Source organism: Eublepharis macularius, chromosome 3, assembly GCF_028583425.1.
Source record: "Eublepharis macularius isolate TG4126 chromosome 3, MPM_Emac_v1.0, whole genome shotgun sequence".
NCBI classification, from domain to species: domain Eukaryota; kingdom Metazoa; phylum Chordata; class Lepidosauria; order Squamata; family Eublepharidae; genus Eublepharis; species Eublepharis macularius.
Genome location: NC_072792.1, coordinates 48,943,616 through 48,967,561, shown reverse-complemented (window position 1 = coordinate 48,967,561; position 23,946 = coordinate 48,943,616).

The following is a 23,946-nucleotide window of genomic DNA, read 5'->3' as shown; positions in this document are numbered from 1 at the left end:
GAATAAAGAACAATAATGAAGGGGAAAAACCCAAACTCCCAAGCACACATCTACATCAATACATAGCTACCATTCTTTTAGTACACTACAGATGGACAGTGGTGTTACAAAATATTAATTGCCTATTGTTTGTGAACAGCATAATGGGTTGTACCCTAGGACTCACTTTGGTCAATTTCTACTGATTCTCCCTTTTCCCTTGTAGAATCCTCACCTTTTCAAGCATTCTATACTATTTCCAAGGGACATGTAGTTTGAGCCTAAATATGCTGCGGTAAGGGAAAGGTAGCCACTTTATTATGTTTATGTGAGTACAGTGTGAGAGTGACGTAGCAGGTGAAAAATATTGTTCAGCTTTCCCACTCCTCAGGCTTTAGGATTGTCACACTTACCTCTCAGTGTCATCCTTTTTCCATAAGGAAAAGAGTGTGTGCGTGTGCGTGTGTGTGTGAGAGAGAATAATTCTGATCACAATATAATGAAAAAGACAATTGCAAAATCGTTGAGTTAGTCTTCTGCAAACACAACTGAAAAATAACCACAGGTGAGATCTACCAATAAAAGGATTTCTGGTTCCTTTTTGCTTTGAATTCTCTGAACGTTTTTTCAGCACACCAAATATACTCAGACATACCCATAAAACTTGGCTATTAAAAAAAAAAAGGAACTGCGTAATTATATTTAGGCACTTCCAGCAACAAGTATGGAGAGAAATTACATGCAAATGTAATGGGAGGGGGAGGGAAGTATCTGCTTTCTGTTTTGTTTTGTCTTTAAACATTTTATTTTGTCCACCCCAGTAATATGGATAATGCATTAAATGTTATTAGCAATGATGCAATTTTAGCAGCAATTTAGTTGGCCATTTACAAAGCATTTCATGCCTGAAACTCATAGCACAGATGTAACCCTATTTATAAACCATATCCAGAGTGGTTGTGAAAGCCCACATCACAGTTTTAGATCATCTTGTCAGCCTTGTACCCTTCAAAATGATTCTTTTGCACAATCTAATATGAAATCGTTGGGCTTGAGAAAACCGATTTTATCTAAGCTGTGTTCTTAACACCAGGCTATAAAAGTTATGCCTTAATAAGTGAAGGTGGCAGTTGCAAAACAAATTCAATATTGTCCCTTTAGCCTGCAGAGATAAGTGTAAATTTGTACAGCTCAGAGCATGTACAGCGGAGAGCAACCCTTATAGACATAGAAGTTAATCGTCAGATCTGTCATGTTTGTTCTATGGCACAGCAAACTGTCTCTGAGGCACAAAAGCAGGAATATTAAATCATTAGGGCATCCTTTTCTAAACATAAGGCACAGTGCTCTTGACAGTAATAAATAAAGCTTTGTCATTGATAGCTGACCCAAAGCTTAGTTCTAGCCAGCACAGAAGCAGACTAACAATAATAATTATTGATTCCACAGCACCATGTCTTTCATAAGTTCCAGTTGTCCCTAATTACTAGGCATAGTCCCTATTTTTCTGACCCTGGGAAATCTCTATCCCTGTGATCCCCAAGGAGGTGCCCATGAGCCAAATGATGTGCTTTTAGGTGCTCGCTTGCTCCGTCACCAAATCATCTCATTACCAAAGCAAACAGTGCACACTGTGTTTCCTTTACCTCAGTGGAACAGGAGGAGGTGCTTCAGAAGAGCATGGGCTGGGGGGGGGCATAACCTTTATCTTCAGAGAGTACTCATTCAGAAATGGCTGCCTATATAATAGGAATATGGCTGATTTGGATTGGAACCTTTCAACATTTTGTGCAACCTTGCAACATTTTAAGAATAGACACAGCCCTCATGGCAGCCACTTTTGTGATGGGTTCCACCTACCTTGTGGCAGTGATTATGTTGTGGTACCCAGTGTTGTGGAAAGTACCATCAAGTCATAACCAAATTATGGGGACCATTGCTGAGGTTTTCAAGGCAAGAGACTAACAGAGGTGGTTTGCCATTGCCTGTCTCTGCATAGCGACCCTGACCTTTCTTGGTGCACTCCTATCCAACTACTAACCACAGCCAACCCTGCTTAGCTTCCAAGATCTGAGAAGAGTGGGCTATCCTGGGCTATCCAAGTGAGCACCCTCTACCAGCTTTCCTAATTCCAAATGTGTCCATAGAGTCAACAAGGTTGGGGACAACTTGGGGATGCCTTGCTTGAATGTGATTAGTGTGAACTGCTGGCATGGTCATTCCAGCTCCTCCAGCTCTGTAGAGATAAGTACCTGAATGGACAATAGCCGTTATCTTGTCTCTTGCGCACATGAAGGTAAATCCTTGCATATAAACATTAAGGAATTATGCAGTACACAACTTGCCATATCTTACTCTGCAGATGCAGAAGTATATTTTGAGTGGTTGATAAGATAAGTGTTGGACTTTTTTTCAAAGTTTAAGTTTAACCACATGAAAGAATCAAGAACATTTGGCTTTTAAATCAATGGTGGGGTGGCTATCACAAGCTTCAAAATATAGCAAGCAGAGTAGAACTTCAGCAATGTATATTGGAAGGAGAAGTCTGCACAATTATCCTTGTATGAGAATTGGTCTTCAGATTTTGCAGCTGACAGAACTGACTCTACTGTGACCACATGAGTGTGAGATATAATTTTTTGTTTGTTTGTTTGTTTGTGTATAGCCCACCACACTCGCTGAAACACAAAGCAGATAACACCATATAAGTCCATACGATCAACAGCTGTGACATTCAATAAACAATACAATTGGTCATGCATTTATCAATTTATCAATGTTGAATCCTATTCTCTTGTACCACAGGTTGGCAAACATTGGAGTTATTATCATAGAAACTCAGATGAGATACGCAAGGTTGAGTGACGTGATTCACCCAAGGTAAGATTCATGACAAAGGAGGTCTGAAATTTAGGTCTCCTAGGTCCAACTACCTTATCCATTACACAAACAAGAACAGTATGAAGCCTCTGCCAGTGATAGTCACACAGAGTGAACACAGATGTCTACTTGTGAAGTGGAAACTTACCACAGAGTGCTATTAAACTCTTGGTTATATGAAATATCCCGATAAGAAATGAGAAGGACTGTAGCACTTTTCTACTCTCCAGTTTGGTGTAGTGTTTAAGAGTGGCAGGACTCTAATCTTTGATTCTTCACTCCTCTGCTTGAAGCCACCTGGGTGACCTTGGGTCAGTCACAGCTCTTTCAGAGCTCTCTCAGCCCCACCCAACTCACAGGGTGATTGTTGTGAGGATAATAATAATACACTTTGTAAACTGCTCTGAGTGGGTGTTAAGTTGTCTTGAAGGGTGGTATATTTTATTTATTTATATTTCAATTTATATACCACCCATCCCAGGGGCTCTGGGCAGTGAAGAGTTTAAAATCAATAAAAAAAAAACAATACTAAAATCAATATACAAAACAATAATGAAATAAATTAACCAAGTGCAATGGTGGGGAGAACCCTCCCCCACCCCAAAGGTGGGAGGCTGACATGGCACCACCCCCTTCAACCACCGAACGCCTAGCGGAACAGCTCTGTCTTACAGGCCCGGTGGAACGATAATATGTCCCGCTGGGCCCAGGTCTCCATTGACAGAGCGTTCCACCAAGCTGGGGCCAGGACTGAAGAGGCCCTGGCCCTGGTTGAAGCGAGGCGGGCTTCCTTAGGGCCAGGGACCACCAGTAAACATTTATCCACTGATCAAAGCAGTCTCCGGGGAACGTACAGGGAGAGGCGGCCCCGAAGATATGCCGGTCCCAACCCGCTCAGGGCTTTAAAGGTAAGAACCAACACCTTGAACCTGATTCGGAATTCAACCGGAAGCCAGTGCAACTGGTGCAGGACAGGTGTGATATGTGACTGGTAAGATATACCAGTCAGGACCCGTGCTGCCGCATTCTGGACCAGTTGTAGTTTCCGGATCAGGCCCAGGGGTAGCCCAGCGTAGAGTGAGTTACAGTAATCTAGCCTGGAGGTGACCATTGCATGGATCACTGTAGCCAGGTCCTGGGGCGTCAGGTAGGGAGCAAGTTGCCTGATCTGACAAAGATGGAAAAATGCAGACTTGGCAACCGCCGTGACCTGGGCCTCCATTGATAGGGAGGCATCCAGGAGCATGCCCAGACTCTTCACCACTGGCAAAGTTGCCAGTGGTGTCCCATCCAGGGCAGGGAGCTGGATCCCAACATCTGGCAGCCCCCGTCCCAGCTGCAGGACCTCCGTCTTCACTGGGTTCAATTTCAGCCTGCTCTGTTTCAACCATGCCGTCACAGCCTCCAGAGCTCTGGCCAGATTGTCTGGGGCCGTGTCTGGCCGGCCGTCCATCAACAGAAAAAGCTGGGTGTCATCCGCGTATTTATGACAGCCCAGCCCAAACCTCCGCACCAACTGGGTGAGGGGGCACATGTAGATGTTAAATAACATCGGGGAGAGTATCGCCCCTTGTGGAACCCCACACACCAAAGGGTGACGGGGCGATAGATCTCCCCCGAGCGCCACCCTCTGTCCCCGACCCTGGAGAAAGGAGACCAGCCACTGTAACGCTGTCCCCCTACTCCCCATGTCGGCAAGGCGGCTGGCCAACAAATCATAGTCAACCGTGTCAAACGCTGCTGTGAGATCAAGTAACACAAGCAGCGCTGACCTGCCTTGATCCAGATGCCTGCGTAGGTCATCTGTGAGGGCAACCAAGGCCGTCTCCATCCCATGGCCAGGACGGAAGCCAGACTGGAATGGATCCAGGACTACAGCATCATTCAGGAATTCCTGCAGTTGTACCGCCACCGCCCGCTCAATCACCTTGCCCAGGAACAGGAGGTTCAACACTGGGCGGTAACTGGACAGGTCGGTGGGGTCCAAAGATGGTTTTTTCAGGAGGGGCCGCACTACCGCCTCCTTTAACACTTCTGGAAAAAACCCAGAGCTCAGGGAGATGTTAACAATGGCCTCCAAATGGTCCCGTAGCCCCTCCGAGCTGGACTTCACCAACCAGGATGGGCAGGGGTCCAGAGGACAGGTGGTTGGCCTCATCCCCTGTAGGATTCTGTCAACATTGTCCCGGGAGAGCAGCCTGAAATGATCTAATATGGACCCAGAAGATGGCCAAGGGGTCTCCAGTTCCCTTACTGTATCAACAGTGGGCAGCAGGCCATGGCGAAGGGACAGGATTTTGCCCGCAAAATAGCTCGCAAAAGCCTTGCAGCCAATAGTTGAATTAAGAATTTGGTGGTCTCCCTGAGAGAGGGAGACCAAGGACCGAACTGTTTGAAATAATTGAGCTGGGTGTGAGCTAGCGGACGCAATGGAAGTAGCAAAGAAATCCCTCTTTGCTGCTTTCACTGCCAGCTCATAGGCTTTCATAAACGTCCTATAAGATGCGCTTGCCTCTTCATTGCGCCCCCGCCTCCACACTCGCTCTAGTCGTCTCAGAGACCGCTTCATCTGGCGAAGCTCCTCGGTAAACCAAGGAGCTACCCGTTTGCGGGCTCGGAGAGGATGGCAGGGGGCAATAATGTTGATGGCTTCAGAAAGTTTGCCATGCCAATCATCCACCAGCTCATCTAACGTATTGCCAGGGGGCATCGGATCCCACAGAGCCACCTGGAAACCAATTGGATCCATAAGTCTCCGCGGGTGAGCGTAAATCCGCTCACCGCCCACCCGGGAAAGGAGCGGCATGCTCAGATGAGCCTTCAGAACAAAGTGATCTGACCTTGGCACTGCATCATAGGCATCCAGGACCACCATCATCCCTGCCCCCAAAATCAGATCCAGCGTGTGACCTGCTTGATGCGTGGGAGCCGAAACAAACTGGGAGAGTCCTAGGGTCGCCATGGAGGACACCAGGTCAATGGCCTATATAAATCAAATGTTGTTGTTGTTAAATGTAAATGCATAGTAAGTTCATACAACCAGTTTGCCAAGAGGTTGTAAGCACACTGTGGTAAATTCATTTGGAAAATCATCATCTTTCCCCCCCACATATGTCAACACTAGTCATGTGATGTGCCATTCACACATGAAAGACCCACTTGAACATTTTGTGTTTGGACATACATATGTGCCATCAATTAAATGGGGACAAGACACCCACTGGTACAAGTGGATTCTTGTAAGAAAGAAAAAGGTTCTTGTAAGAAAGAACAAGACAAGGATTTTGTACAGATAGTTGGAAATACTGAATAATACAAGTCTCACTTCTTAAAACCAGCAATTCTTAGCAAGTCTCCACTCCACCTCATTATCATCTTTTTGAACAGCATTCGTCAAGCCTCTAGCTCAGCACAAACTTGTGATAATAAGTAACTCAAAGTCCATTCAGTTCTGTCATTCATTCAGGCCTTTCGTCTTCTGCTAGAAAGACCACAACTTGACATTTTGTTCCCTTTTGAGGCTAATGAACTTGACTCATAAAGTGAAGATCAATGAAGAATAGTGCAGATAATATGCCATGAACTAACAAGAAAACTGTGAGCCACACACTTAATAATGACACATACTCTTCAGGCACAGGTTAACAAGCGAGCATACCGGGTGACATCATGAGCACTACAAGCTGTACTTTTCTAGTTGTCTCAGATCATACCTGGAGACCCTTAGAAATAACAACAAATCATCAAACCGCAATATCCTACACTTTTACTCCTTTCCTAACAATGCTGGTATTCCATGAACCTCCTGGCAAGATTTCTTTATTCTGAGCTAGTTGTCTATTCCAATACATAGACACCAAAGCAGCATTTCAATATTCATTACAGCTGTCTCATTTCCAGTCGTTCATTTTACCAAATTTAAGTAATCCTAAATTGACTGAGTATTGCACTGGAGCACATGAAACATTCTAGATAAATTTCTTCTTTAGTATAAGGATTCAAGAAGAGAAAGAGAACAAAAAATACGCATAAGCAAATCTCTACAAACAAATTACTGTAAATTCAGATGCAAGCTATCTGTCATCTTTTGCCTGTCCCCTCCCACCTCCGTCCTAATCTTTCTGCTGAGCTATTGTGCAGGCTTGCCTGCAACGCGGACTTACCAAGGTTTTTGTACTGGGGAAATGCAGCTAGATCCCCTCACACTGGCAGAGGTGACAGAGCTACCTAGCAAAACAAAGCACGAGCTGAGAATTCTCTTTCCAAGAGCCACAGGTAGCACAGTCAGATCTCTGCAGTTCCCTACAAACACTCAGGCATGCACATTCTTTCCCTGCCTTCCTCGCACTCACACACTGAGACATTGTAATAAACTCTAAGCATAATTGAGGGAGCTCCTTTTAAAAAAAACAAATTGCAACAGTGAGCAACTTCCCCCCACCAGTTTCTCCCTTTTGAAAACAGGCATTTCTCGGAAATCATCCATCTTATACATTTTTATTTTTTTTTGCGTCCAAAACCTCTCAAGGGAACAATATCATTGATGTATTTTGTGAGGTTATTTTGCATTAGAGTTATGATTTTTCCCTTTCTCCTTCTTCTTTCTCTTCTAACGATTAAAACCTTATTTTGAATTTCAATCTACTCTGTAAGCAAATGAGACACTTCTCTAATTTTTATAGGAAAAACAGCTGTCCAAAAAAGGCAACTGAGATCAATAACTTTGCATTTTTAATGTTAGTATTTCTATAAGAATATGTCTGCCCTAATAAATTTACTGATCAGGCTGGTTAAGTTGGTCATGTTGCATTGTATTCTATTAAGGGTTGCCATGTGTCCAGTTTTCACATGGATTGTCTGGTTGGTATTTTGCTGAACTTTCTGGGGGAAATGTACTGAAAATACCAGACACCTGATGGGGAGGGAGGAGATGTGGTGGTGCAGCGCATAGGAAACTGGCCCATACACCGCCATGGAACAGGAGAGACTTGACCTGGGGGCCGGTGCCACTCCCTGTTGAGGGGTTCCTGCACCCCAGTGATGACTCCAGCACTGGGCCCAGCTTGCCTTTTCCCATCAGCAGTGCCACCCCACCACAGAGGCTTCTGGGTAACATGACAGTTTGGTTGTCCGGTTGTGCTATGGCCACTGCCGTAGGAGCTAATCCAGGAAGAGGGAAACAACATGCATGCTCCCTCTTACACTTGTGGTACCCCAGCCAAACGTGGATGGCAGGGTGCCTGCAGTGGCTAAGCCAAGAGAAGCTGCTGTGAAGAGAGGAGCCAGACCATGCCTTTGTGGTCTGGCACAAGGACGTCACTTCCAGAAGGGACATCATCATGCTAAGGTTGGGAGCATGTAAGCATGAGATCATTGTTAAGGTGAGTGCTGCCCCTCCCCAGGGTCTGGTATTTTTTCAGAGCCCATCTGGCAACTCCTCTTCTCATTGTGGTCTTGTGTGCATTTCTCATTGAGAAATATGAGTTATAAAGCAACTAAATGAATAAATTTCCTTGGATGCTGGGAAAGAGTCACTGTAAATTTGTATGTGTTACTTTATTTATGATCATTTCATTTTCTGATTTATGCAAGAAGTGGATATTAGCCATGATAGAGAAATGAAAACTCTATATTCAGAGGCAGCATATCCCTAAATACCAGATACTCATGAGACACAATGGAATTCTATTAATGTTATACTTTGCTTGTAAGGTTCACAAAGGCGGATCCAGCCAGACATTTCTTACCATCCTGAAATTATCCATGCTTAGTGCTGAGACCAAGGTGAAACAGAACAAACTTGTGTGGAAATAAACTCCCCACTAGACTGATTTAAAACAGTGCCAACACTAACAGATCCAACGCTCCACTGTAGATGTTAATACAAATTGGTGACAGACAAGAGTACATAAAATCTGGAAAGTTTCTTTTCTGGACATGACAAGCATCTAGCTTAGATTTTAAATGTCAGGAAAAGCTCCTTTTCTTACAGCCAATCAAGTTTATGATTTAACACAATGCTATAAATTAAAATGGCATTATTGTACTATATTTGTATTTAATTCTTTCTTGCTATTGTACAGTTTTTAAGGATTTGTTTTATATCTAATTTTATACTTCATTTTGTACTTCCTTCTACTGCTAGTACAGATTTAAAAACCAAATCAAGGTCCAAAGTATCCTGTCTAGATTTTGATTGCCTGTTTCTAATCCAGTCATATCAAAAGTCTAATATTTCTGAATAATATTTATGGGAATAAAGAATTGAGGTGGTTGCAGCCATTGCTTTCTTTCCCACTTAAATAACCTATGTCCTTATCCTAATTTCCTTTATGTACTGCCTTGGATTGACAAAAAAAAATACTTCAGTAATATCTGAACTGAGAAAAACCCAGCTAGGCGTGAGGGCGAGATATCTCATGGATTATCCCGTCCACATTACAACAATAAAGAGTCTTTGGGAGGAAACAGAACAGATATATTTTTTCACTCTGAAATATTAAACCCCTGCTATCAAAAGGAAAGGTCATTTTTAGGGCAAATAAGTACTTGGAGTGAATATATTTTTGTTAAAAAAATCAAGCATGGCACATTAATATAGCCCTTGAGCTTTTCAGGCAGCCAGGAGTGCATAACCAGAGGCATCATAGCCCCGTGGTAACTCACATGTTTTCATGCAAAAGGTTCTGAGTTCAATTACTGCAATTTCCAACAGAAAAGATCTCTGGTAGCAAGACTATGAAATACCTCTGCCCAGGGTATCACCTGTCAGTCCTATGCTAGACAGAGAAATGATTTGACTCGGTATAAGGCAGTTTCGTGTGTTTCTAAATGGTGGGGTCCCTGCATAAGAAAGAACCACCCCACAGATGAGACATTCTTGTCAGAGTTATGGAAAGATTGATGATGATAGTGGCAGGGAGGACGAAAATGTCAAAAGGATATGATGGACAAATGGATTTGCAAATAGCAAGGGTGACTCTGACCTTCCACCATGACCATTCTAAAGGCCTGGTTTTTTTAAATCATTCTTCCTCATATTTTTATTCAGCTTTGGGAAAGTGGAGCTTCCTTCTTTACACAGCTGATCAGCTGATTTAAATCTCATTCCATTTATTTGGCATTTAATTACATTCACAAAAGGGATATATCTGGGTCTTCACTGCTTTATTGGAAGGTCAGATAGGGTAAGTTTGCCCAATGGTGTGCTTTCTCAACCAGCTTCTTACAACAGGCTTGGTGGAAAGGGGCAGAAGCAGAAATCTGGGTACAGATTCAAGCCTTTTCTGTCTAATGTAGGCTAAAGATAATGGCTGGACTACATTTATGAAAAGAATAGCAGTGGATGGATGTGTCTTGGCAACTTTTAACAGCTAAGGAGTGTGCCACCCTCAACTGTAACAACTCAGTAGACATCCCTGTGAATGCTGTGGTTTATTTGCTAAAACAACTTTATGGTTATGACCACTAGTTTATGTGGATTTAGAAAAGAGACTTAATTTTGTTGGATAAGTCTACCTATAAACCAAAACAGTTAAATAAAAGCTGAGGACAAGATATTCCTAAGAACCAAATGCTGGCTAGCATGTGCATGCCCTGTTTATATTTGCTATAGCCCCTGGAACTGGCTACACTTGGAAACCAAATGTTGCCCTAGATAGACCTTGATTTGCTCCTGGAAATCATTCAATACTGGATTTGGTTGTTTTCTCATGAAAATATGTCCAGTTACAAGAAGTCTTGCCAGAACACAGTGGCTGTACTGATTGATGAACTATATTGCACATTACTTCCTTGACAAAATTGTAGGAAGCCACATGAAGGTGGACTAGAGGTGGGCTTGAACTGAAATACGAACTGAAGTTCGTCATGGCCGGTTCATGGGATGAATTTTAACCCAGTTCATTTGGTTCGTATTTTGGTTCGTCACTGCAGACAGCCTGGCACTGATCAATCAATTTCCTAGGCAACAGAGGGATGGGCTTTCTGCAGACCTTCTGCTGACCCGGAAGTGACATTTTCATGAACCAGTTCGTGAACCAGGGCAAGTTCGTGGTTCATGAAACGCGACAAACCACGAACCGCACGGACTGGAATTTTCCCAGTTCGTGCCCATCTCTAATGTGGACAGATTAGGTAACATAGAGGTGATTTAAACAACATGACCCATCTTTAAAGCACTCACTACCTGGGCACTAAACTGTCTTCCCCATCCCCATTAGGGCACTTGGACAGTTCCCCTTCCCCAGTCCAGAATCTGCCAAGATACTTCCTTGGGATTAAGCACTATTTAATAACATGGGATTTACATCAGGGTAGACCTGTTTAGGATTGCTTGCATAGTCTTTCAAGGTCTCTCTTTTTCTGATGTGTACCTATTCTGTGTACCTACTCTGTCCTTTCAAATAAAATCCTGCCTGCCCTCACAGCAAAAGAAAAACTTATGGGGAAAATTTAGGTCTGTTTGGGGGGGGGGGGCTCAGACAATCTGCCTGCCTGCCTGCACTTGGGTGATGGAGAAGCTTGACAGCATTTAATGTGAGGATGCCCATTTTGCAGCAAAAAGCTGAGCATCAAAAGGAAGGATTTGGATTTGCTCCTCATAGTGGGAACAAAACTACAAAGCAAAAGCAAATATAGAAACAACAGGCAATTGCAGAATGCAAAGGTAATAAGTCAAAGGTAATGCAAAGGTAATAAGTGAACATGATGCAGGATTATTACTAATGTCAATACACTGGTTGGAGGGCTCTCCTGCTTGGAAGCCACCCTGCCACTGCTGCTCCATTACCCCTTTGCCAGCCAGTTTCCTGCCATCGCATGCACCCACTGACACTTGCCTTCTCGAGGGTCCATTGTGGAAAAACTTGAGGAAAAACTCAGTGGATTGATGGTTTAGACTAGAAAGGGGACTAATGGTCGACATGTTTTTTGGTTACAAGCAAAAACAGCTATGCCAGAGCCTCATTTCCTTAACCCCCCTGAAAAGAACAGTGCATGCATGCACAGTCACCCGGTGCTCACCTTGACACCTTCCCCAAAAGTGTTTCAGCCCTACACAACTATACAGGGAAGTAAGACTTCCATAAGAGAATTTTCCTTCTGAATGAACGTTATGAACATCATACTGCATATCTTCCTCTTTTGGAGTATCAAAATTCTTATGGTATGCTTCCTAAGATCCTGGGCTAGAGAAAGACAGTATCTCACATTGATACAGTGCTTTGAAGACTCTGGAAAATATTTGTTTAAATAACATAAATCTGACTACAGTATCAAGAACATGGTTTCTACTAGCGGTGTTGAGAGAAATTCCCTTCATTCCTCTTTACCCATTTTCTTTCTGAAATGCAACCATCAGTTTCCCTCCCCCTTTTGGGGAATTTTGAGTCTGTTTCAAATCAATTCTGTTTTGGTCAAAAGATAAATTCAAAGAGAGGAAGAGGCAGGAAGGCAAGTTCTACCAGATTTCAGAATTACTCAGAGGCAGTCAATGTCTTCCCAAACCTTCCTAGCCTCCTGCTAAAGCACACTGTGATGTGTAACAATAATTTTTAAAAACCCTGCAAAGGCTGAAGTGTAGAAAAGGTTGCATAGTAGCATTGCCCATCCCCCGTCTGGAGGTGAGAAATCCCCCACTCCCAGCCGCCGCCACCTGTCATCACTCACCCAGCTGGCATAGGGGGAAGGTGTGGGAAATAATGGCTCCCAGACTCACCTGGGGGCCTGAGTTGCAAGCGATGCGGGGGGAGGCAAGCGGGGAAGCGGCATGGTGGCCGCCACGTTGAGGAGGGGCGGGGAGTGTCCAAGGGCCAGGTGATTCCATTCAGGCACATCTGACGTGGGCCCCTGGTCAGGTGGCTGATCCCCGCCCCTCAGCACTTGACCCGTGGCGGCATCCCGCCCAGCCCTCCCTTTTGTCATGACTTTGGAGTGAGCAGGCTGCGGATTGGGGCATTGGGCACTGATCCGTTTGGGGGGGAAACAGGGCCCTCAGGCTCAGTTTCCCTATTATGGGGATCCCCATAAGGGGTCTGGGGAGTGAGGAATGGCCGGTGCATGCCCAGACAGGGGCTGTCAGTCCGCCTCACTCCCAGGTGACGGGATGATCCACACAGGGGTGTACACCCACCTGGCATCCCACTGACTGTCATCCCATGGTTCCCCCCCTCAGCAGGGGTCTGAGGGGGCATGTGGTTCATAGGCTTGGCAGACGGGTCAGCCGATTCTCGGATCTGTGCCCTATGCGCGCCTTTGCTCCCTGAGCTGTAATCTCAATAAAGTTGTGGCCTCTTTACCTCCAGCACAGTGTCCATGTGTTTCTTGTCACCGTGCCCCCTCCCCACTCTCCTCCCCCCATTTAGCACTCGCCTGCAAACTAGCTGACTGCAAGCACACCGACTGCCCAGGAGCATGGCCAAAATAGGTGCTTACACTCCTGCATCACTGGAAAAGGATGTTATTTCCAACATGATGTGGAAACAGCAGGTCATGTAAGAGAACAATTCTCTAAAGAGTTAAAGTTCATCTGACCCTAAGTTAAGAGCCTAGGGGTTATACAGGATCCGGAGCTACTACTAGAAAAACAAGGCAGCCACAAAAAATGCTTTCTACAATCTCACTTTAGCCTGGAAGATGGTGTCTTACCTTGACGCAGACGATCTGGCCACCTGGATCCATGCTATGGTAACATCAAAATTTGACTATTGTAATGCGCTATACATTGGTCTCCCATCTAAGTTAACTAGGAGGCTCCAATTGGCACAAAATGCTGCAGCTCACCTGTTAGCAGGAGCGAGCAGGAGCATGAACATCACTCTCATCCTACAGTCACTCCATTGGCTACCTATCAGTTACCATGCTCAATTCAAGATATTGGTTATTACATACAAAGCTCTTCATGGCCTTGACCCAGCATACCTACGGGACCGCCTCCCTCCCTATGTTCCTCCACAGCAGTTTTGCTCATCTGAACAGGGTCTCTTGCATGTGCCAGCCTGCACATGGGTGAAATCAACAGCAGCTCATACACGGGCTTATTCTGTGGTGGCCCCCACCTTGTGGAATGGCCTGCCTGAAGAGGTCAGGAGAGCCCCCACTCTCCTGGCTTTTTGCAAACAATGCAAAACTGAATTATTCAAAAAGTTTTTTTACTCAGATAGGAGGGCGGTATTGTAGGACGAGCGTCTCAGATGATTCACTCATGAGTTAGAGACCATAGACTTCACCACTATATTGCCTTACATATTATCTGTTACTTTAAATATGCACTCCTATATACTACTTGTGCTTCATGCTATCTAATTTCAGTCCTAGAATTGATTATGTTCTGTTTCAGCAATTTTTCAGCTCCATATTGGATCCTTGCTAATGCTGTGTCTTTGTAAACTGGTATTTATTTACCCAATGACATTGTTTATGGAAATGAACTTGACACTGTATCGAAATGCTTGCCCTTGTCCTTGCTACTGATTGTAGTAATCTCACACTATGTAATCCGCCTTGAGTCTCAATGAGAAAGGTGGAGTATAAATGACATAAACAAACAAACAAACAAATAAATGAATAAATAAATCAGTCAAGGGCCGATTCTCTAAATAATTCTTTAAATATAGGCCAGGGGCCAATTATCTTAAAAGCTCTTTAAATCAGTCAGGAACTGATTTTCTGAAGAGCTAAAACTTCTATGTCACCCTGGAAATGATGTCCCTTTCTGGTGATGTGAGAGCACATATGTGCTTCGTGCGCGTGAATAATTAATGGTTCCATAGATTACAGCATGTGGGGAAAAGCATCTGCATTTTAATGTATAACAGTAGAGAATTGTGTGCTCACAACTGTAGATTACTAATGGCAAAAGAGAATCATCTTGCATTACCTTAAAGAAAACTCTGTACAGATTTTATTGTTCTTATTTGCAATTGCAAAGCTGAAATCATTTCATTGTCTTTATTGGAATGTCTCCAGTTTTATACTTATGGAAATAAAAACAGAATTTGTCCTGCAGCTCTATGATAGAAAAATAAGCAACTACTTGCTGTCAGGTCTATGTAATAAAAGATAGAGCTCCCTGTTGCGAGTAAGCCCAGAACAGTTCTAAATATTGACTTGCTGCTTTTGAAGCTTCAAGTTGATTGTACACTATCATCACGAATGTTCGAAATGTCAGCTCAAAGCCTTTGCCCCTTGAGTCAATCTATAACGTCCCCAGGGTTACTCTTTGGTGCTCTGGCCTTTTGCAATTGCTTCACAAGTAGGTTTCTCTTTCCAAAAGGGACTGAGGAAGAGACTATATCCATTAAATGGCAGCTACTGAATATTAAACCAGCACTTGTACTGCTAAATATCATAAACAGTCCTATGGACAATCAGTTATGAAACAGTGAATTAAACTTCTTCACCTGCCACAGGAGGTGATTCTCCATCTAGCTCTCATTGTTGCTGAGAATACAAAAGCATTTGCAATGGTAGCAAAGCATTCAAACAGCACTTCCCCTGCACTCTCCATGCCTCAGAGCCAAACTACAAGTGACGTCTTACACAGGTTGGACACCAGTCAGCTTCCCTCAAGTTTTGATGGGAAATGTAGGCGCCCTGGTTTTACAGCTTGGCTCTCCATTACAGCTGCAAGACCAGGATGCCTACATTTCCCATCAAAACTTGAGGGAAGCCGACTAGTGTCCGACCTGTGTAAGACGTCTCTTGTAGTTTGGCTCTCAGACACCCATGGCTACTCCCTGCCCAGGAAAACATTATTTTAAAAAATTAGGAATGGCTAGATCACTGTAGTGCAATAACATGATGATTTATTGCAACAATCTGCTTGATTCCAGCTTTCATTTTTTTTAAAAGTCTCTCACCCTTTTCACTGTGAAGTTACAGGAGGAAATGTGCAGCCCCTTTATAATGCTGAAATGAAAAAGCTCTAGATAGTTACTTTTTAAAAATGAAAGCTGGGAACTAGTAGATAAAGGGAATTGATTGTTATAACACTATAGTGATCTACCATTTTTTTAAAAAAATCCCACCAGGGTGGGGAGGAGGAGAAAACGATGGCTATATGTGCTGAGGCAAGGGAAATGGTGCTAATGTGGACAAGACCACAATAATGCACAGGGCATCAAAAGGTGGTTTGACTGTAATCTTCCCAAAAAGACTGTACCAAACCAAGGTTTGGGAGAGATCACAGTCAAGTGGAGGGGCGGGGCACAGGAATAGGATGAATAGAGGATGATGCCATCCTGATGCTGCTGAAACAGTTCTGCAGTCAGCATTGTTTAAAGGTTTCAGTTTCTAAAGAAAGGGAAAGGCTTTGTCCCTGCATGGCCAGAAGGAGAGTCTGCCAAGCCCAAACATACATGAAAATCTGTATCTGTGGCCAAGCCAAGTTGTGATGACTTGAACCATGAATCCAGCGTATTGCTATTCAGTCAGCTGGTAGCCTAAAGCGTCCTGGTTTTTGTTCTGTTCTATCTATGACCTTTTTTATCCCTGGAGTCCTGAAGACACCAGGAAACCCATCAGGGTGGCCCCAGTTGCTATGTTGGTGATGCTACTGGCTGGGTTTTAAAAATGACCATTTGGAGTTAATCTCAAGCGGCTGATTTTCCCTTCTTCTCTCTTTATAAACTGGCGGGGAAAGGATATCGCATTTATTGGTCACAATAAGATTCCTTTCTCTCTGGCAATAAGCTATTCTGGTTGAGTTCTGTGTTTCCTGGGAAACAGAGACAAAGGCCCAAGAAGGAACTTTTCACTGGTTCGAGGCAAGCAGAGCCCTTCTGCTCACCACACCAGCAGTACAGATTATAGCTAGTCTTCAAGTGTTGGACCCCAGTCAGGGTTATTGAGGAGCCTGAAGAGGACAAAGATAGTAAATCAGGCTGCACAAGAAAAAGAGTTTCATACATGATAGCTAAAAGTATTTAAAAAACAAGCAGCGGATGAGAGACGTTAAGGGAAACTACTTGGCCCTGTGAGTCTTTGTGATACTGTGGAAAGGAAAAAAAAGTATTGTCCTGCCTGCTCAGGCATAACGTCTCCCTTCCCGGCTGCATCAACTGATCTTGTATCTGAAGGTTAACTCAAAAGGTCACAGAGGAAGGAAACAGCTGCTATATACTGTACATTTTTCTCCAGAAGTCGGATACTTCTTCGGGAACCCTTGACCCTACCCTCAGAAACTGTAGGAACTGCATGAATAAATAAAGGAAGCAGTTGTCTGTGTTTCTACTATCAGATCATCTGTAGCTTTACATGCAAATGCAGTCTCTGTAAAGCAGAGCTACAAATATGCTGACTTTTCCAAGAAAAGAGAGTCTGGGGAGAGGGTATTGGTTCCTGTTTAGTTCAGCTGGAGTCTGTAAACCTGAAATGGAGGCTGAGTTTACTGTGAGATTTGGGCGGCTGTTTCTTAAAGCTACAGGCACTGCTTTTGTCATTTTCGTTGTTTTTTTTTAAAGCCCCAGTGTGTGGGGGGGGGGAGTGTGGACAATATATTCCTGCAAACCTGTAGCATTTTCCATATTTGCAGAGAGAACTGCCATATCAGTTCATGACCCCGAATCTCCTAATTTAAGTATCAGCACAGATTTGGCCACGTTGAGAATTAGATACATTGATAGGAAAGAACATAGAATCATAGAGTTGAAAGGGGTTGTACAGACCAGCTAGTCCAACCTTCTATTTAGTAAACAACATCAAAAGCTAAAGCATTCATAGCTTTCCAGCTTCTTGAAGAGGAAGAGAGCGTCCCCCATGATATCTTCAAGCTACTAAAAAAGGACGGTAACTGTACAGCTGCCCACAACTGTAACATGCCGGGGTAGATATGTGTGCGTGCATGTGTTCCAGACCGCTGTTCCTCACAGCAGGCACCTTACACATTTCTAAGCTTATTGACTTCAATGAACTTAGAAAGATGTAACTCTGCTTAGGACGGCATTGTTACTCATTTTCCTTTATTACACTTGCATGGCAGCATACAAAATGTTCCCAGGAGGTTTTCTATCCAAGTCTTGACCAAACTCAGTATTGCTTAGCTTTGGCAAAGTAGCTGTATCATGTACTTTCCAACAATACTTTAGAACTTGTCTTAGAAGAGATGTCTATAATGGGCAGATGCAAATTACTAGAAGGAATTACTAGAAGCCTCCCCCCTGCCCCCTGTATGAATTAGTGGACCACTGTAAACTGCCCTATTGACAGCAATGGTCTTTCCAGGAAGTTATTTTACAGCCTTCATGGCTTCAGGTGCAGAGATTTGGCTTGTAGTCATACCACAGTAAGTCAGACGGAGATCAAGTGGAATTGATCATACGGTCAGATGCCAGATGTCTTCATTTCATCTCCGTGCTCAAAAAGAACAAAATCCAGTGGTGCAGGGCGGCTTTATCTTGCTTCCACTCAACCACACTGCCTGTAGAAGAGAAATTTTCACCGTAAGGATTGCATGGTGCTTGCTTTATTTCCTTTCAGTATTTATTGCCTAGTAGAAGATGGAGATATGATTCATAAGAAGATGGAGAAAAGAGAGACTTGAAAGGGTGGTGTCATGGATTCGTGTTCCTGTCAACTATACATCACACATTTTCACAGGTTCTCCCCCTGGATACTGCGAAGAATTATAGTTTGCCACCATCAAAAGTATTATTTATAGCCACTGCGATATAGGCACAAATGAAATGAAAGCCTAGGTTTATATACCAAGAGGCTTAGTAGTTGCTTAAAAGCTCCAGCAAGACTAGTCTCATTATTCTGTAGCCATAGGAAGAAAAACAATATTACGGCACCCAAGTGCACATCTCAAAGTGTAGTTAAAAGAGAACTCAGACCAGTTTTGTTCCAGCCAGTTGCAGCTGCTGTGCCCTGAGGCCCTTTCTCCAAGTGTTCACATTAGTTCAGCATAAAAACATGATCTTGAAGCTGATACCTAACAGTCCCCTTTGGTCTTTACTGCTTAGCAATTCTAGAGATACAATGGCCATTTCCACATGTCTTACCTGCTTGCGGAACATCACGCAAAAGACTCAGAAGACATCTTCTTGCAAGCGTCATCTTGCATGAAATCATACCAAGGAAGATGCTGTTATCTAGGAGTTTTGCGCGATTTTGTGCAAAACTCCCGAGTCCCGAATAACAGCGTCTTCCAGTTCACAGCATTCTCCCCGATGAAAGAAAGAACTTAGTCTTTTCCTAGCCCATGGCCAGCTTGTCTGGCATCATGCTTATGTTATGTGTCAAGGTTTGCCATCATGGTTGCAGGGAGAGAGCTATAGAAATGTGTCCTTCTCCTTGGAAAGCCACAAGAAAAAGAAAGGAAACAAAGGAGACAGGAAGAGAGGAGGGGCTCAGAGAGGTGTTGCCACTTTAGACAAAGAGATGCATCATTCTTATCAGGAAGATAACACGGACACACACAGTGTTCAGGCATGCTTAGTCTCCTCTATTCCAACAATGGCCTCTTCTGCACAGGCAATGTACTCCTCTGTTTTTGAGCATTCACTCCTCAAGGATCGGATTAGGTTTGGCCACTTACCTTTACAAATGTTGCTTTTATTGTTGGCACGCAGTCTGTGTGGTGTTGGCTTTTTTTTTTACTGTGCCATCATGAAATAAAGAGGAATATGTGGTGAGGTGGAGATATCATTGTTGTTGTCACTGCCAGCAATTTTTGTGCATGCCCAATTGTGTTATGACAGCTGGAGGTGGGGATTCTATAATGTGACAATTCCTCTGTTAGCCATTTTCTTGTGGTTCAGGCAGCCATCTTGTGGTTGCTTGTTTCAAGTTTTGCAGTTTCAGCGTGCCTGGTGGCAGCAATGCAAAAAACAAAAGAGAAACAAACACTCTCAAAAGAAAGGAAAAAGCACCATGGAATGTGTTCAGTGATTGCGCAGAGTAACCCTAAACACAGAACTTATTACCCAAACTATAGAGTGCTAAACTATGAAAACCGAAAAGAGATCCATGTAACCACAGCACTATGCAACCATGTCATTTTATTGTTAATAAGTTTGGTTTTAAAAAAGCCTGTCTCCGACTGCTGACATTTGGTTGATGCCCCCCTTCGTAACATATGGGATAATGGATAGCACATGTAGTGCTACGTTTTACAGTCGAGGCCAGCATGGGGGGGGGGGGTAATTAATTCTCATAATGCAATAATATCGACATTTATAACGTAATTGCTTTATTACTTTTTTTAAAAAAGTCAAAATGTCTTGGCATAAGGAAAAGGCGGAGGAGAGGAAGCAGGAGGAGAGGGAGAGGGAGGAACTGAGAGGAGGGAGGAGGAAGTGGTAGAACTCAGAGGAGAGACCAATCAATGAGAAGTGGGCTGGAAAGGGGGCAGGGAATGCAGGGCTGGTGCCAGAGTTTCTGGCACCTGAGGCTGGGGGCAGCTTCAGGGCTGTTGCTGCCCCTGTGCATGTGCACACATGCGCACACGCGTGTGCACATCCAGACTGCTGAGTTGCCCCGCACCACCCTAGCCACCTGCTGCGCCTGGCCCACAGGTGTGTGCTAGCAGTGGCGGCAGCAGCATGGGCAACAGAGCCGGACCAAACGAGATGAGAGTCACACAAGTTTTCTTGGAGGGATGGGATGGAATAATGACAGAAGAAAGCAAAGGGGAAGGGGAAGGAGAAAGCGGGAAGGACCTAGAGAAACAGCTGCACCTCAGGGTGTGTGCTTTGAATGAGCTGCTGAAGACACAAATCCTTCTTCCAGGCACAAGCCCCCCTCCCCATGTGAGGGCATCCTGGGAGAGAGCAGCAGCAGCCCACCCCGGAATGGTCTTTGGGTGCCCTTGCGTCCAGCAGGCTTGTGCCTGGAAGAAGAATTTGAGTCTTCAGCAGCTCATTCAAAGCGCACACCCAGAGGCGCAGCTGTTTCTCTGGGTCCTTCCCGCTTTCTCCTTTCCCTTCCCCTTTGCTTTCTTCTGTCATTATTCCATCCCATCCCCACCCCCAGTCTCCCAAAACAAACATCACTTTTCCTCCTCTCCTTTCCAGTTTGTGAGGCGACAGGCAGGAGATAGGGGGGAATGCTTGGCGTGTGTGCGTCCTCCCAGCTCTCCCTCTCAGTTGCTCCGCATCGCGCGCCCCTGCACCCCCTCCAGCACCTCTGTGCTGGAGGCAATTGCCAGACCTGCCTCCATTGACGCGCCGGCCCTGGGGGAATGGAACAGAAGGCCAAAGGCGGGGGGGGGGGGGGGAATCAAAAGGAAAATTCTGCAGGATAAGAAATGCTCTAAACTTCATTGAGAAAAACATTGGAGGGAAAACGATCGTAGAAAATTCAGATAGAAGACACCGCATTGAAATCTGTAGGGGGAGGTAAGCATGTGGAATTTAGCAGAAAACTGGAAGCAGTATGGGGCCAGATCCAGTGGAAATTGCCTGTGCAGAAAAGCCCAGTATGAAGGTTTTGGATTGTAATATTTTCTTCTGCAAACTTTCTATATGATGCCACAAGAGACCAGCCTCTGCAACATAATAAGCTTCACTTAACCATGTAAGCTTCACTTACAACCATGATATCAAAAAACGCTTTGCTGATGTTTCCCAGCACTCCTTCCCTCCACGTACTCATTCATGGAATATGTCAGTTTCTATTGTCAATTCCATGTTTTAGACAATATTAATATCTCTGTGTCCTGGGGACTGTCAGCTCTTTCTGCTTCTTGATTTAATCATTGGCCCCTCAGCATCCCAAAAAAATTTTTAACCAGTAATTTGTGACATGGCATCATTTTTCCCTCTTTCTTGAGATTCTCACATGTCTGTGTCAAATAGAGGAACGTCTGCATTTTCATTCATTACATTGATTTTTGAAACTGTAAACTGTTGCATCATTAGTATGAACCAAAAATGATCTTATGATCATATGTTAAATTACTTTTCGGTATGTATTCTGGGCATTTTTCTGAAATTTTTCTCATCCAAATATCTTTCCAGTTTCTAACATCACAAATTATCTGGTCTTGTTTCCAAAATGGGGAAAAAAATGTACTAGGATAGGAATCTTCTGAGTTTCTCTTTTTCCCCCTGAATTCTGTGTGAAGTATTGTGCATGTCCATCATTTACAGTCCCTGCAGTTCCATTCAGTTCATTCTTGCTGCATACCAAAATCCATCTTGTTTCCGTGTATCCACAGCATGTTGCCCATGGGACAGGAAGCTTTCATTATTGCCATCAAGAAGCGTTATTTATTCTCTCCATATTTTAACCCCTTTGTGACAATCATCTGTATCATGCTATTTTAAATGAGCCATATATTCTTTCCTGGAACTTTTTTGGCTCTAAAAAGAAGACAGAAGGTTGAGACATGGCTGAAACAAGCGTGCATGATACTTTGATCTTGCTGAAGCTGTCTGGATCAGTGCCTGGATGAGTGATCTCCTGGGAAACTTACATTTGCTCCTTGAATTCCATAAATGGAAGAAAGGTGAAGTTTCAATGTGACAAATAAAAAGTTACACAAAACTGCACCTAACGCTCATCTCCCTCAACCCACCCCCAATGTCTATTCATGCGGTTTTGGTGCGGATAGTGAGGGGGGAAAGCCAACTGTGGACAACAGCAGTAGAACGAAGCTCTCACTCTGATTTGACTTCGGATGGTGTAACTCAGCATTCTGAGCCCTTTGCTGCAAACATACTTTGTTTGAACTCCCTTTGAACTCAGTTCCCACTAAGTTCCCTAGCACAGTGCCATGCCAAACAGGATGTGCCCTGGGCTGTCATTGCAGTAGAAGAGAAAAAGACACCTCTGCAGTCCCTGAACAGGCTCTGAGGGTCACTCTAAATGTTATTCCTTTCAAGAGTTTGCCATGGAGCCAACCCGGGCTTGCGCAGACACACAGCAGCTCTGGGGAATAGCTTGCATGGACTCAGGAAGCTGCCTCTGGGGAAGGGAAAGCTCTTGTCTTTATCCCAAGTATTTTTCCCCATGCAAAAACAGTGCAGAAGGGGGGGGGGGTCCCATTTCTGCTGCTGTACATGGAGACATTGTGTGTACATATGACAGCAAACAGGGAAACTCCCCCCACCCCCGCACACTGTTTTTGACGAGGAAAATGCTTGGGAGAAAGGCAGGAGCTTTCCCTCCCTTCGCAGCAACTTTGAAAATGATTCAGAAACTTCAGCTTGTCCAAAATGCAGCAGCCAGGTTATTGTCAGATGAGGGCTACACGGATCACATCACCCCTGAGTTAAAAGATCTACACTGGCTGTCCGTTCTTTCCAGGCACAATTCAAAGTGCTGGTTCTTACCTTTAAAGGCCTAAGTGGCTTGGGACCAGGGTACTTGGAGGACTGCCTCCTCCATTATTGTCCAGACCACAAGTTAAGATCTGCCTAACAAGCCCTGTTCATTGTGCCCCTATCTTCAGAGGTGAGATGCTTGAGCATTCCGGGGGGGGGGGGGACATTGATGAGCTGACATCACTTCTGTTGTCACTGGTGATACAATGATGTTGCTGGAGAGCCCCCCCCCAACCCTGCACCTTGCTTGTGGAATGTCCTTCCGCTTGAAGCTCAGCTGGAGCCTACTTTGCTTTCTTTAAGGCACTAAGCCAAAAATATTTCTGAATAAAGGGTTGATTTTTAAAAAAAAGCTATTTTAGTATGGGAACTTATTTTAAGTCAGCCATGTTTTTTTTATGCCAGACTGGATATTAATTAATATCGCCCTATGTTATATTTTTATTATTAAATAAAAATAATATGTTCCTGGATAGGTGGTATAACATAGGGGGTCTGCAGTGGGAGGGGGAATGTATGTGAATCACTTTCCCATCTTCTGAAGATTCAAGTGCCTTTATTTATTTATTTATTTATTTATTTATTTATTTATTTATTTATTTATCTATTTATTTATTTATCAAGTCTTCAGAAGATGGGACAGTGATTTGCATACATTCCCCCTCCCCCTCCCCCTCCCCCTCCCCCTCCCCCTCCCCCTCCCCCTCCCCCTCCCCCTCCCCACTGTCCTGCTCACATGAAGGGAGGTTACTGTCAGGCAGGAGCAGCAAGCACTATCACAGCTGCTATTTATAGGAGCTGGTGCCTACAGCTGAACAGT